Source organism: Zingiber officinale, chromosome 1B (genome assembly GCF_018446385.1).
Source record: "Zingiber officinale cultivar Zhangliang chromosome 1B, Zo_v1.1, whole genome shotgun sequence".
Classification (NCBI taxonomy): domain Eukaryota; kingdom Viridiplantae; phylum Streptophyta; class Magnoliopsida; order Zingiberales; family Zingiberaceae; genus Zingiber; species Zingiber officinale.
The window spans coordinates 42500780-42514530 of NC_055986.1; the positions used below are offsets into that span (position 1 = coordinate 42500780).

The following is a 13751-nucleotide window of genomic DNA, read 5'->3' on the forward strand; positions in this document are numbered from 1 at the left end:
TTGTATTAACCATACTAGTACCCATATTCTCAAGATTTTTGGTCAAGACATCGAGCTTCATAGATATGAGAGTAATTAGATCCACATTAAATTTCCCTGATGCCTTGATAGGATTTCTAGAAAAGGAGTCTCCACATCTTTCGGTTGCCCATTGATGATGGTTCTGTGCTATAATCTCAATAATGTCTTCGACCTCATTATGACTTTTATTCTTAATGCCTCTTTAGCTGTAGAATCGAGGGATACCTTCGTGTGATAGTTGATGTCATTATAAAAGGTGTGTAGGACTAACCACTTCTCGAGAGTCCATGATGTGGGTATTGCTTGAGCATACTTTTGAATCTATCCCATACTTCAAATAATGATTTTGAATCTGATTGTCTGAAGCTTACTATAAGATTCCTCTTATGAACAGTTTTACTGGAGGATAGAACTTATCAAGGAATTATTGCTCACATTACTTCCAAGATGTGATGCTATTGGCTGACAAGGAAGTAAGCCACATTTTAGCTCGATCACTCAAAGAAAAACCAAACAACATTAATCTCACAACCTTTGTAGGGACTCCATTCATCTTCATGGTCCCACAAATTTCATAGAAGACCTTAAGGTGTTGGTTTGGATCTTCATGGGGTCCTCCTCCAAATTGATGTTACTGCACTATAGTTATCACTACAAGTTTTATTTCAAAGTGATTAGCTTCAATGGATGCTCTCATGATGCTAGACCTCAAGCCACGTGCATAAGATGTTGCATAATCTTTGAGAGGTCTATCTGCCATTTCTAAATATGCTTGTTATTTTTACAGGTTCTTTCTTTTGTGAAATGTCCTATCAATCTCAAGATCAATAGGATATAAATTTTCTGCAATGTTAATTCTACGTATACAAGAGCAACACTAAACAGTTAAGTCCAAAAGATTGAAGTGTAGAGAAATTAAAAATAGAGGAAAAACAAAGTTTTGGACACATGAAATGCAATGCAAGTAAAATGCAAAAATCGGAATTACAGGAATAGAAATACAAGATGTAAACAAAAGAGTGTGTAAGTAAATTTACAAAAAAAAAAAAGAAACAAAACATAGTTTAAGCTACCTCTAATTGAAAATCAATAAGTGCTACGCCAATCCTCAGCAACGGTACCAAAAAATTGTTATGAAGTCACAAGTGCACGGCTATGTCATTAGTAACAAAAATATCAATCTCACAGGGATTGGAAACACTCAAAGACTCTCACCTCAAAATAGCTAAACTAATGAATTCTTGAAGGAGTGTTTTGCACAAAAATAAAGTGTAGAAACAAAGTAAAGTAAACTAAAAATATCAAGTGAGGAAGTCTTGAATGGTGAAATGTTCTAGGGGTTTTAATTTCAATGTGATGGAACTTAATATGCTTGGTTTCACCTATTTCCTATTATCAATTATCATACATATAGAAAGCTTAAAAAAATTCCAACAATAATCCGCAACTATGTGTCAGAGTGCTATTCCTATTGTCATCCTATACTCCTAAATAGATATGGTAATCTAAGAAGTCTAAGAGGGAATCCCTATCACTAGAATCCCTCGGTCATATATTCCTAAATCACTAAAGTCACCTATGACCACAAGATTAGGAAAAACCCATTAAGTGTAGCTAAGTCTCCCTCATGGGACTCCTAGATGTCAGATTAAGAGGGAATTCATATCACTAGGACCTCCCAATCATATAATTTAGAGATCAATCCATACTAAGTTAACAATTCACACATATCCACCAAATCTAACATGAGAAATAAGTACAAATCCACACATGCACATTAGATTCAACAAGAACAAGAATGAAAACATCACTTAAGTAGGGCATTGGCACAATCCAAGAGTTTTACATCAATATCCACATCACAAATACTCCCTAGTCCCTAGAATAGGAAATCTACTCCATAACAAGATAGAAATCGAATCCAAAGATAAGGGATGCAAGCCTCAACATTCAAATCAAGAAAGAAGAGAAGAAGAGACTTAACAAATGTAGATGAGTGATCTTCTGATCAATCCTTGCTAATGGAGAAATGGAGAACTAGAATTTGACCTTGAATTATCAATTTGAGGTATCCGAGACACCAGATTTAAGCTTGGATTTTATTTCCCAAATGGGAAAAACTTCCTCCCTTCAAATGGGGTAGAAACCCCCATTTATAGGCATGGCATGACCCCTGCAGCGGGCCGTGCCACGACCCCTGCAGCGGGCCGTGCTACGACCCCTACCATAGGTCGTACCATGGTCGTACCCCTCGAGCACGACCAAAGCTTGTTGGTCTCTGGAGTGTGGCACACAGCTGTGTGGAATCCACATGGTCCTAGCAAGGTTGGTCTTGGGAGGTGAGGCATCACTGTGCCAATTGGCACGACCTCAGTTGAGTTAACTCTGTATCCACCACACGACCGTGTGAATCCACACAGCCTGAGTGGGGTTGGCAGCTGGTTGTTCCACATGGCTATTCTAGGGGCACGGCCAGACTCTTGTTGCTCTCGGGTGAGGAAACACAACCTTGCCAAGAGGCACGACCTTGCTTTGCTCCTTTCTCCATAAGCTGCTCCTTTGCACATTTTTGCTCCGTTTCCACTCCAAAGGTGTTTCTGTCACAACAAAATACACAAGAGCATATCTCTGAACCATAAGAGCGATAATGCTGAAATAATGATTAAAGGAAGTGCAAATGCATAGAACATACTTGAAATAAATCCATGAATGTGCGATAAAGTATGCATAAATGTGTATGTAAACTACACACATCACTCCCTTCAGCTAAAATTTATTCACATAGTCTATCCATGTGAGGGTGTCTTGGTAACGATGTCTGTCACATTCGTAAATCAAATTAACAAATATATACTCCATGAACCCCCTTATCTACACAATCATGTTGTAGTAACGAGCCCAGGATCGAACTTCGAGGAACTAACGGTAGGATGCAATTTTAGGATCGTATTTTATTCCTATTTTTGGGGTTTTTAACATGAAATTGGGGGTTTAAACTTGAATCTAATCTAACAAAAGTGAAGCACAACAATAAAGAAATTAATCTAAAGCAAGAGTGAAACCTAACTATGTACCAATGATCAAACCATAATGCATTGTCACCCTACATCATAATTAAACCATCAACACACTTAAACTAAATATGAAATAATGAAATGCAATTAAATCTAATCTACAACACCAATTAAAACTCTAACTTAAAACTACCCAACTAAACAATTAATCAAGCACAAATTAAACACAATTAAACTTCAACTATGAAATGAAATGCTAGATTACTTTCTAAACCATAACAAACATAAAGGAATATGTTCTAAGCTATAAAAACAATAACAAAATGAAATAAACCCTAACTGATCCAACTCACAACCAATCTACCAAGCTACACACTCTTGTCGTCACACAAGAGTGCCAAAGTCGAGACCACCCAACTCTGGACCTCAGTGGATAATCTCAGCTGCGTCTCAGTTCAAGTATGCTCAGCTACACCGACGGACCAACCCTGGCGAGCTAAGAACATCCCGGAACCCATAAATGCCGAAAATCTGGAAATATGGTCTCGGAATCTGGATGGAGGCTGTGGATTGCGGATTGTGGTCGGATGAAGCTCAGCAACGCCGGAGGACCACCGCCGAACGTTTCTGATGGGAATCGGAGCTCAGATTTGGAGGAACACCTCCAAATTTGAGGTGAACAGAGAGATGCCGAGATGAGAATTCCTCTTGAGAGAACACCCTCCGATGGCTCCAGATGATCGGGATGTGTTGCCGTGAAGCTCTACAATGAAGTTGAAGCTCGAGAGGTTGATTGGAGAAGGAATCGGGGCTGAAATCCAGAAGAAGACCCGCGCCAGGATGAAGAACAACACTGTGGAGGATCGACGAAGAGGAATGGTACTCTAGCTTCTCATTTAAATCAGATCCAGATATGAACGGACGCTTGAGATTGAATTGGTGCTTGATCAATGGTGAAAAGCCACCCAAAATCCGATCCGAAGGTGCCAATCTTGATCTAGGGTCTAGATCTACTCTCTCTTAAGTCGGATCGACCAGATCTTCACTGGATAGTCCATATCTGTCCAATCTTCGATGAACGGTATAGAATGTTTCGGGCTGGATCAACGGTTGGATGAACTCAGATTTGGATCAAAACTTCCGGATCTTCATCAATGGCTCAGATCTGCTCCTCATTAGGTCGGATGGTCTAGATTCTCAACGGATGGCTCAGATCGTCTTGATTGTAGATGAACGGTCCAAATAACTCCAAGGTTTTATCGTCTCGTTTAAACTCCGATTCGAGCCCAATTTCGGTTCAAATAAATCCAAATCCTAGATTATTTTGATGCCTACAAAATAAGAATCAAATATTAGCATCAAATAACACCAAAAATAAGATAATTTGCAATTGAACCAAAAATAAAGACAATGCATGAAATGTGATGTAACCATGATTTAAACCTATGAATTCAACATCAAACCATGCATATATGAATCAAAATAATATAGTAAAATCATGGTTATCAAATCCCCCACACTTAATCTTGAACGTCCCGTGAAAGTAAAGAAAACTAAAAATTGTCTCCAAAAAAATTCTCTAGCAATACCTAGAAGATAGTAAAAAGAATTTAACTATGACCATCTAATGATCACCAAAATCATGTATACAATCCAAACAATAATCAGTAGGTATGGTAGTTTCAATCCAATTGAAAAATTAAGCAAGATGCAATCTCATAAGGTGAATGCTATTCTAGCCCTAACTCAAAAATGCATTTTAGTGGATTTCACTCAATGTAACTCACAACATTTCACTATCATAAGCTTGCTTATTTTCTAATTCTCCACCACTATAAACATAGCATACATGAATCAAAAGGAATTATCAACAAGAATTGAGATGAAAGCAAAAAGAACAAGTGACATGAATGTAGTAGCAAAAGAAAAGGTATTAATGAAGAAAATGAGAGAATGAGAGTATTGGAGGAATATACTTGATGAATTGACCAATTTGATGTGAAAAGATATGAATACCATTTGTTTTTATCAATTCAAAAGACCAAACTAACCTCCCCTTCAATTTGATGGCAAACAAAGAATCTCGATACTCTATCTCCTCATTTGATACACTTAGTCTTTGCCACTGTTTTTCTTCTTCACTGTTTTTTCAACATTTGAAACTCAAAAAATAATCTCAAATCATGAAGAAGATGTCCCTCCCCCACACTTTAAATATGGTCGTCTCGGACAATAAAGAACCACATGCTTTCCAATTCTTGAAACTCTTCTGTTTTGCTTCTCTTCCTCTGTTTCTGAAGTGTTCTGTAGTTACAAGTTCTCCCAATTGCAGCAGAAACAACTCAGATAAAAGTATAGGAGCAACCTTTTAGAGTGTTGACATGAAAGATTGCAATAATTGTTTTTGTTGGAGCTCATGAATTCCAACTAATTGAGTTACTCAATTAATTGAGATCTGCTTCAAAGAGTTTGGTACAAGAGATGATACCTGCACAGCAGCTATCTTCATTTCTGCAGACACCAGAATCACATTTTGCAGAAATCACAGCCATTCTGCAGCTCTGTTCCCAATTCCAGCATACCCTGATTTCATTGTCTAATTCATGCTAGGCTGAATTCTGAATTTGTTCTATGAGTTGCAAAAATTGTCTAGCAAATTCTTAGATGAACATCAAATTCAGGAATCAGCCTTGACTAGAAATAAAATTGCATTATGAATTCTGTATTTGATTCCTGATTTTTAATTGCATTACAAATCAAAGACTTGCTTGAACTCTTTGTTGGTGCAGGGGAGACCGGCAAGAGGGGGGTGAATTGCTGAAAACAAAAAGTAACTATACCCTCCTCGTACTTTCAACTCAGTTAGTGCAATAGTTAACAAAATAATAAAACAGTAAAAGAAAGACACAGAAGAATTAACCTGGTTACAACCAAGGAGGTTGTTAATCCAAGGCAGTAGAAGCGCACTAAAAGAAACTCTCCTTTGCTGAAGGCGGAGAAGCCTTTTACACTTTCAAAAGCTCAGAACTATTGCTAGGAAACACTACAGATTGAATGCTTGAGTTGTTGTTGAATTCCTAGCTCCAGGGGCCTTTATATAGGCCCTGGAAATCTTATCCCGAGAGTCCAAGGCGCCTCCAACAGGGTTCAAGGCGCCTCCAACTCGATCTGCGGATAAAACTTTATCCGCAGCGCAAACAGTCAAACTGGCCTGCTCAAGGCGCCTTGAACAGGCTTGAAGGCGCCTTTAAGGGCGCCTTCAAGCTTGTTTAAGGCGCCTTCAAGTTACAGTAACTTCTGCTACAGTAACTTTCTGCTACAGTAATTTCCAGCTTCTTTTGACTCATTTTCTTCTTCACTTTGGCTTCCGAAGCTCCGTACTTTTGGGTGATTGGGCCAACCGGAATAGGGCTCACCCGAACCCAATTCCCAGCCTTCTCCTCGAGCAGCCTTCCGTCCCGGCTTAACGTCCCTCGAACGCCGCGCACGCTCTTCACGCCCACCGGAGTACTCTTCCGCAGCTCTCTGGTCCTTCGGACGCACCGAGCCCGTCGGCTCCCTTCCCGTGCCATCCTTCTCACTAGCTGCGTCTTCCGCTCGACTTCCTCTGCTCCTAATCTCCTGCACACTCAGACACAGGGATCAAACATAGCAGGACCTAACCAACTTGGTTGATCACATCAAAACTACCACGGGGTCCAACAATCTCCCCCTTTTTGATGTGCATCAACCCAAGTTCAAGTTAGGGTTAAAAATAGACATAAACAGTAATTTTAAAGAAAAAATTACTAAACTAACAAGTTAAGTATAATTTTTGCAATTAGTAAAATTGCAACACTTTTTATATAAAAAAATGAGTTTTCTCTAACTCCCCCTAAACTTGTACTTTTCTCTCCCCCTTTGATCACAACAAAAATGGGGTCTTAAGAATATTCAAGTAAGATTGAAGTTTTTTGAAAATTTTCTAAGTTAAAAATGAATTTTTGAAAAAAACATGCTAAGTTAAAAAAAAATTCTAAGTCAAGTGAATGAACTTTTAGAATTTTCCAGAAGAAAATTTCTAACCCAAAAAATTAAGTTATAATTTTTAAAAAAAATTCTAAGGAATTTTTGTTTATTTTAACAAATATTTGATAAACTTTCAAAGCATTATTTAATTTTTGTTTAATTCTTTTTCTGAAAGTTAATTAAACATTTTCTTTCAATATTTTAGCTTCCAGGTCGTGGCGAGGCACTAGGCCTTCTTGGTTATTGGAGCAACAACCACTTCCTTAGACAAAGCTTCCATAAAGAATTTCAATGTTTAATTTTCTCATTGTAAGCTTTTAATTTTTGAAAAATTAATTAAGCACAGATTTTGGAACCCAATAGAGGTTCCTACCTACAGGGTTATTCAGATACTTAGGGGGTACATAATTTTTGGGTATTCTTCTAAGTTGACCCTGATGGTTTCTAATGTACCAGTTCAATTTTCCATAAACTTTAATTTTTGAATTTGGAAATCTATTTAAACATGTATTATTTCTTAACTTCTCAATTTCTAATTTTAGATTTTTATTTTCAGATTTTAAATTTTCATTTTCTTTTTCTAATTGATCTAATTCTTTAGACAAAGCTTTAATAAACTCAAAAGACTGTTTAGAGTTTAGGGAACGTACCTTACTTACCTCATCTTGCGATGCTCCCCCTTCATTATTGCTTTCTCCTTCTGATGTTCCTCCCCCTTCATCTATGCTCATTTCTGAGCTAGACGTTTCTTCTAGCTGATGGTTGGCCATCAGTGCTAGTCTCGAGAATTCTTTGACTTCGGAGTCGGAGGACGACGAATCATCCCACGTGGCCTTTAGATTGTGTTTGGGTCGAGTGGGCTTCTTGCTCCTTTCCTTACTTTTGCTCTTCAGTTTTGGACAGTCATCTTTGATATGTCCTTCTTCGTTGCAATTGTAGCAACGAACCACCCTTTTCTTTCGCTTGAGCTTTTTCGACTGCAATCTAAATTTGTTAAAATTTACAAATTTATTAAACCGTCTTACCAGTAATGCCGCTTCGGATTTGTCGATCGAAGCTTCGGAATCGGGATCGTCCCTCCTTGCTTGTAGGGCGACGTCGAGGTTTGACTTCACTACTTCTTTAGGCTCTGCAATCCGAGACTCGTGAAGTTCAAAGGTAGAAAACAAACTTTCTAAGGTACTTACCTCAAGGTCCTTAGAGATGTAGTAAGCATCTACTAAGGACGCCCATTCCGGAGTCCTCGGGAAGGCGTTGAGCGCGTATCGGATGGAGTCTCAGTTCGTTACCGTTTCGCCGAGATTCGTCAGTTGCATTATCAGCTCCTTGATCCGTGCTTGGAGTTGCGCTACCTTCTCGCCGGTGTTAATTCGGAGATTCGTTAGTTGTGTTCGAAGAATGTCGCGCCTCGCTAGCTTTGCTTCCGAGGTGCCTTCGTGGAGCTCTAGGAATTTCTCCCAGAGGTCTTTTGCGGAGTCATAGCTTCCGATCCGACTTACCTCTTGGGGCGGAAGAACGCTGAGCAAGTGAAACTCAGCTTTTCCGTTCGCCACAAAATCCGCCTGCTCCTTCTTCGTCCATTGGAACTCTTCTTTGTCTTTAGGAGCTGAAAAATCGTATTTCATTGTTAGTAAGATATCGAACTCGGTTTTGAAGAATACCTCCATTTTTCGCTTCCATGTAGAAAAATCTCCGTCGAACTTCGGGGGAGGATGTTCGCGCCGGCCATTGTCTTGATCGTAGTGCTTCAGTTGGCGGTTAGTCCTTCTGAGGCGATCAGGCTCTGATACCACTTGTTGGTGCGGCGGAGACCGGCAAGAGGGGGGTGAATTGCTGAAAACAAAAAGTAACTATACCCTCCTCGTACTTTCAACTCAGTTAGTGCAATAGTTAACAAAATAATAAAACAGTAAAAGAAAGACACAGAAGAATTAACCTGGTTACAACCAAGGAGGTTATTAATCCAGGGCAGTAGAAGCGCACTAAAAGAAACTCTCATTTGTTGAAGGCGGAGAAGCCTTTTACACTTTCAAAAGCTCAGAACTATTGCTAGGAAACACTACAGATTGAATGCTTGAGTTGTTGTTGAATTCCTAGCTCCAGGGGCCTTTATATAGGCCCTGGAAATCTTATCCCGAGAGTCCAAGGTGCCTCCAACAGGGTTCAAGGCGCCTCCAACTCGATCTGCGGATAAAACTTTATCCGCAGTGCAAACGGTCAAACTGGCCTGCTCAAGGCGCCTTAAACAATCCATTCAAGGCGCCTTCAATATGTTTAAGGCGCCTTCAATGTGTTTAAGGCACCTTCAAGGTTCCTGCCACAGTAATTTCCAGCTTCTTTTGACTCCTTTTCTTCTTCGCTTTGGCTTCCGAAGCTCCGTTCTTTTGGGTGATTGGGACAACCGGAATAGGGCTCACCCGAACTCAATTCCCGGCCTTCTCCTCGAGCAGCCTTCCGTCCCGGCTTAACATCCCTCGAACGCCGCGCACGCTCTTCACGCCCACCGGAGTACTCTTCCGCAGCTCTCTCGTCCTTCGGACGCACCGAGCCCGTCGGCTCCCTTCTCATGTCATCCTTCTCGCTAGTTGCGTCTTCCGCTCGACTTCCTGTGCTCCTAAGCTCCTGCACACTCAGAGACAGGGATCAAACACAGCAGGACCTAACCAACTTGGTTGATCACATCAAAACTACCACGGGGTCCAACACTCTTACTAATCAAGAAACATTGTAACAGCTTGATATAATTCAGAAATAAGAATTCCTTTCTGCATTCAATTTCAGAGCTGAAATTGAACCTTGTAGTCAGGGATTTAATGGACTAGTTCTTGATCAGCTTCCAGCTTTACAACGCAACTAAACTCATAGATTTCAGTATTTCTTCTCTCCAGAGTTTAAAGAAATTTTGGAAGGCAAGATATGCTGCAGGTTTCCTTTTCTTTTCTGTTCCTATCCTTCTGGATCCAGACCATTTGATTCAAATCTCCAACTTCCATATTACTGTAGCCTTTCAATTCTTGCAATTCCTGCATTCAAGGTTACTAATAATATTCAAGTTCAAGTTCAAGTTTCTTCATTCAATTTTCCAATGAGTTTTCTACAAATTCAAGCTTGCACAAGATCAGTTACAATTCTGTTTAGCTGTCAAATTCAGCAGTTCAATCAACACATAAAGATCCTGATAATTTATGGCTACTACACAGTAGTCACATGAAATTGTCCTTTAGTTTGCTGATTTTGTTTTAATAACTTTCAACCAAATTGTCCTAGCTAGTAAGCCTTAGAAGGTAGCACATTTAATAATGACAAGATGGCTTAGATTCCATTAAATTTAGATTCAAATAGCAAGAAAGGTTGACACAAATCAGCAAAATCACCCATTGGCACAAATCTGAACAATTAGCATCTGAGTTTCAAACTTCTTATGAACTAATGGCCTTGAACTACATTCTGTACAACCAACTACTGACTTAGTTCTTATTCATACTCAGGACTTTGTATCAATATATCACTGTTTATCACCAATATACTTCAATACTTCTTCAACTTGCCCCTTTAGACCTTCTACAATGCATATCTGAGAGCTTTCCCTTTTCCAGCAGCTCTTTCTCATTTCAATCCTCTTCCCAAATTGGCATAGGAATGCCAAATTACTTGTGTTGTATAATTCTATATTTTCTGAATTCTGAATCTCTGTCAATTGAGTTACTGAATTTCGGATTCAGTTCCTGAATTTGTAGAGGACTTTAAAGACTGAAATACCATTTGTTCTGCATCATACAGGACTTAACTTGATCTTCTCATTTCTCATCACATCTTCAGTATCTTCAGTAACTTCAGTAACCTATATCAACTAATCAAATGTGAAGCTACACATTTAAAAATTTAGCTTCAATGAAATCACAGCAGCCACACCAAATATGATTCTAACTTGACAAAGCAAAGTTGAGTCATTTCTGAACTTGGTCCGCAGTTTCCATTACTACAGATATCTGATTTAATGGACTGGGCACAACTAGTAAGACCTCCTAAGCTTGATGCACATCACTAGTGACTCACCGAATTCAACACTTGCCCATCTTGCACTGCAATGAAACTAGACAGTTCCAGAAAAGACAGAAGGATTTGCAGCTGCCGAAGGTGCATGGTGTCAAACTCTAGATTCAGCTTCATTCAACATCACATGTTATAATTCTATCCTTATCTCGTATCAACTTATTTTCAGCAGGTTGTTTTCCATGCTTAATAACAGCATTTTAATTCCTTACAGCCTCAAACATTTCAGTTTTCCAGATCTCTCTTTCAGCATTTTGATAATTTCAACATGCTGTTTAACACAGTTTGTAAAAACATGATAAGCATTTAATCACCATTTGTCACTGTGAAAGCAAGAGCCTCTCTATGTTTCCTCACTATTTTGGGAAGTGGTGATAGAAAATTGACACAAACTTGATACAATTCTCCAATCTGAATTCTGTTTCTAGCATTTTACCTCACTACTTTAAAGTACCAATTTACTGCCCTTTTCTTCAACTCTTCCAAGTAAATGATACTCCATTCAAGTAATTCATGAGTGGAATGGTACACATCAATAAAATTTCAAATCTTGATCCATTTCCGGATTGTACAAAATTCATACACCTCGCCCACACTTTATCCTTTATACTTCTTGTCAAGCTAACTCATCAAGCAATTAATCCAAAACTCTCAATGAAATAAAAGAAATATGACATGTAAATATGTTCAAAGGTTAAAATGCTAGATGAGAATGTTTCAAGAAAATTATGGAGAAAGAAATTAGAAATTATGATGGAACAAGAATGACAAATATTCTTTATCTCCATGCACACATGCTATTGTGACTTTGAAAAGAAGCAAAGCAAGTTCTAGAGTTCAATTGTTGTAAGTGCATGCCACACAAAAAATTAATAAGGATTAAGCTTAAAGTGGTCCTCTCTAGGTATTTTTTATATGCAATCAAACTCAACTAATCAAATTGGAATCCACCACCAAACTAACCAATACCATGTAAGTAAAGCATCCAATCATGTACAATGACCTAAAATTGATGGTCAAATTAAAAAGACTTTTACCATCTTAAAAATATTACTAAATAATTCACGGAGAATTTTATTCAAATGACATGCTATGTATACTCAACAAAATGCAAAGTATGAAAGTAAAATGCAATTGTAAAATATAAAACTAAGGAAAATCTCTCACAAAAAGAATTTATTAACAAGACATGAATTAAAATGCAAAAGAAATCTAAATTAGAACCAACTCCCCTTTCATTTCCCGGTGGTTGAAGAAGATTCAAAAGTAGAAGCCACCCCGGAAGTGGAGTAATCATGGTTCCACTTAAATTCTTTTTATTCATCCTTTTTCCCTTTCACCACTTCTTTCTGGAGGTCTAAGGCGGTTCAGTTTAAGTACCCACTCTGGAAACTCAACTTCTCCTAGGACATCAATTAAAAAAAATCCCTCCCACACGCATGTGGGATAAAAAGAAAATAGGAGAGCATTAGTATGGGTAGAAAATATATCAAGAAATGAATCACATCTAATAAAATCAATGCATGTTACCTCAATTAAATTTTCTGATGTATCACAAATAATACTTACCTTATCGTGTTGAAAGGTACCTAAAGTGGTAATTGTTACCTCCTTATCATCAACTAATGGCTCAAACTCCAATTCTGGTGAATGTTCAACCTCATGTAGTGATTCTTGGGTGCTTGGCTCCATAGCACAAGTCCCTACACTTACATCCTCATCATCATCAAATCCAGGTGATTCTTGAGGTAATGCTTCCAGTAAGCACTCCCCTACACTTAAATCATCTTCTGCAACAAGACCTGCATCACTCACATCATCTAAAGCAACATCATTAGTAGTATTAGGAATTTTAACAACTACATCATCACAACAATAAAAAGTACTAAAAGAATCTAGTGAAGAAGTAGATGCAGTGTCGGGCCTGACAAGAGCTCCACAATCCATCTCTTCACTGGAGTTTTGTTTTTGTAACTTATGAATGGATGATGCAATCTGATCTAACTGATTCTGTATATTTTGTATCCTTGAAAATTGTTGCTCTTGATGCTCTCATTCGTTGCATAATCCCATTGCATTTCCATATTGATTCTTCAATTTGTTCTTGTGCTTCCTCATACTGATATTTAGGCGCATAAATCCCAGTCTGAGGCTGATAATAATGACTCTGACTCCAATCTCCAAAATGCTGATAATATGGATCCATGATAAAAAAGAATTTCCTGTTCTTACACCGAAACACTAGCAAATAAAATCAGAAGACTCAGGAACAAATAAAATCAAACACATGGATATATAATCATGAAAGCAATCAAACAACAATATTTTTAAGGTTTTCCAAAATAATGAACAATCCTAAATTAACAAACATTGCATATTGTCCCCGGCAATGACGCCAAATTTTGGTAAGCTAATCTGTCACATCCGCTAATCAAATTGTACAAATGTATTTCCACTGAACCCCTTAATTTTGCAATAACGTTGTAGTAACGAGCCCTGGATCGAACCTCGAGGAACTAACGGTAGGATGTAATTTTAGGATCATATTTTATTCCTATTATTGGGGTTTTAACATGAAATTGGGGGTTTAAACTTGAATCTAAATCTAACAAAAGTGAAGCACAACAATAAAGAAATTAATCTAAAGCAAGAGTG

General features: G+C 38.2%; 1 pseudogene; it reads left to right on the forward strand.

Moving 5' to 3' along the window:
- Positions 1–303: 303 nt before the first annotated feature.
- Positions 304–381, forward strand: LOC121994888 (annotated as a pseudogene).
- Positions 382–13751: the final 13370 nt, after the last annotated feature.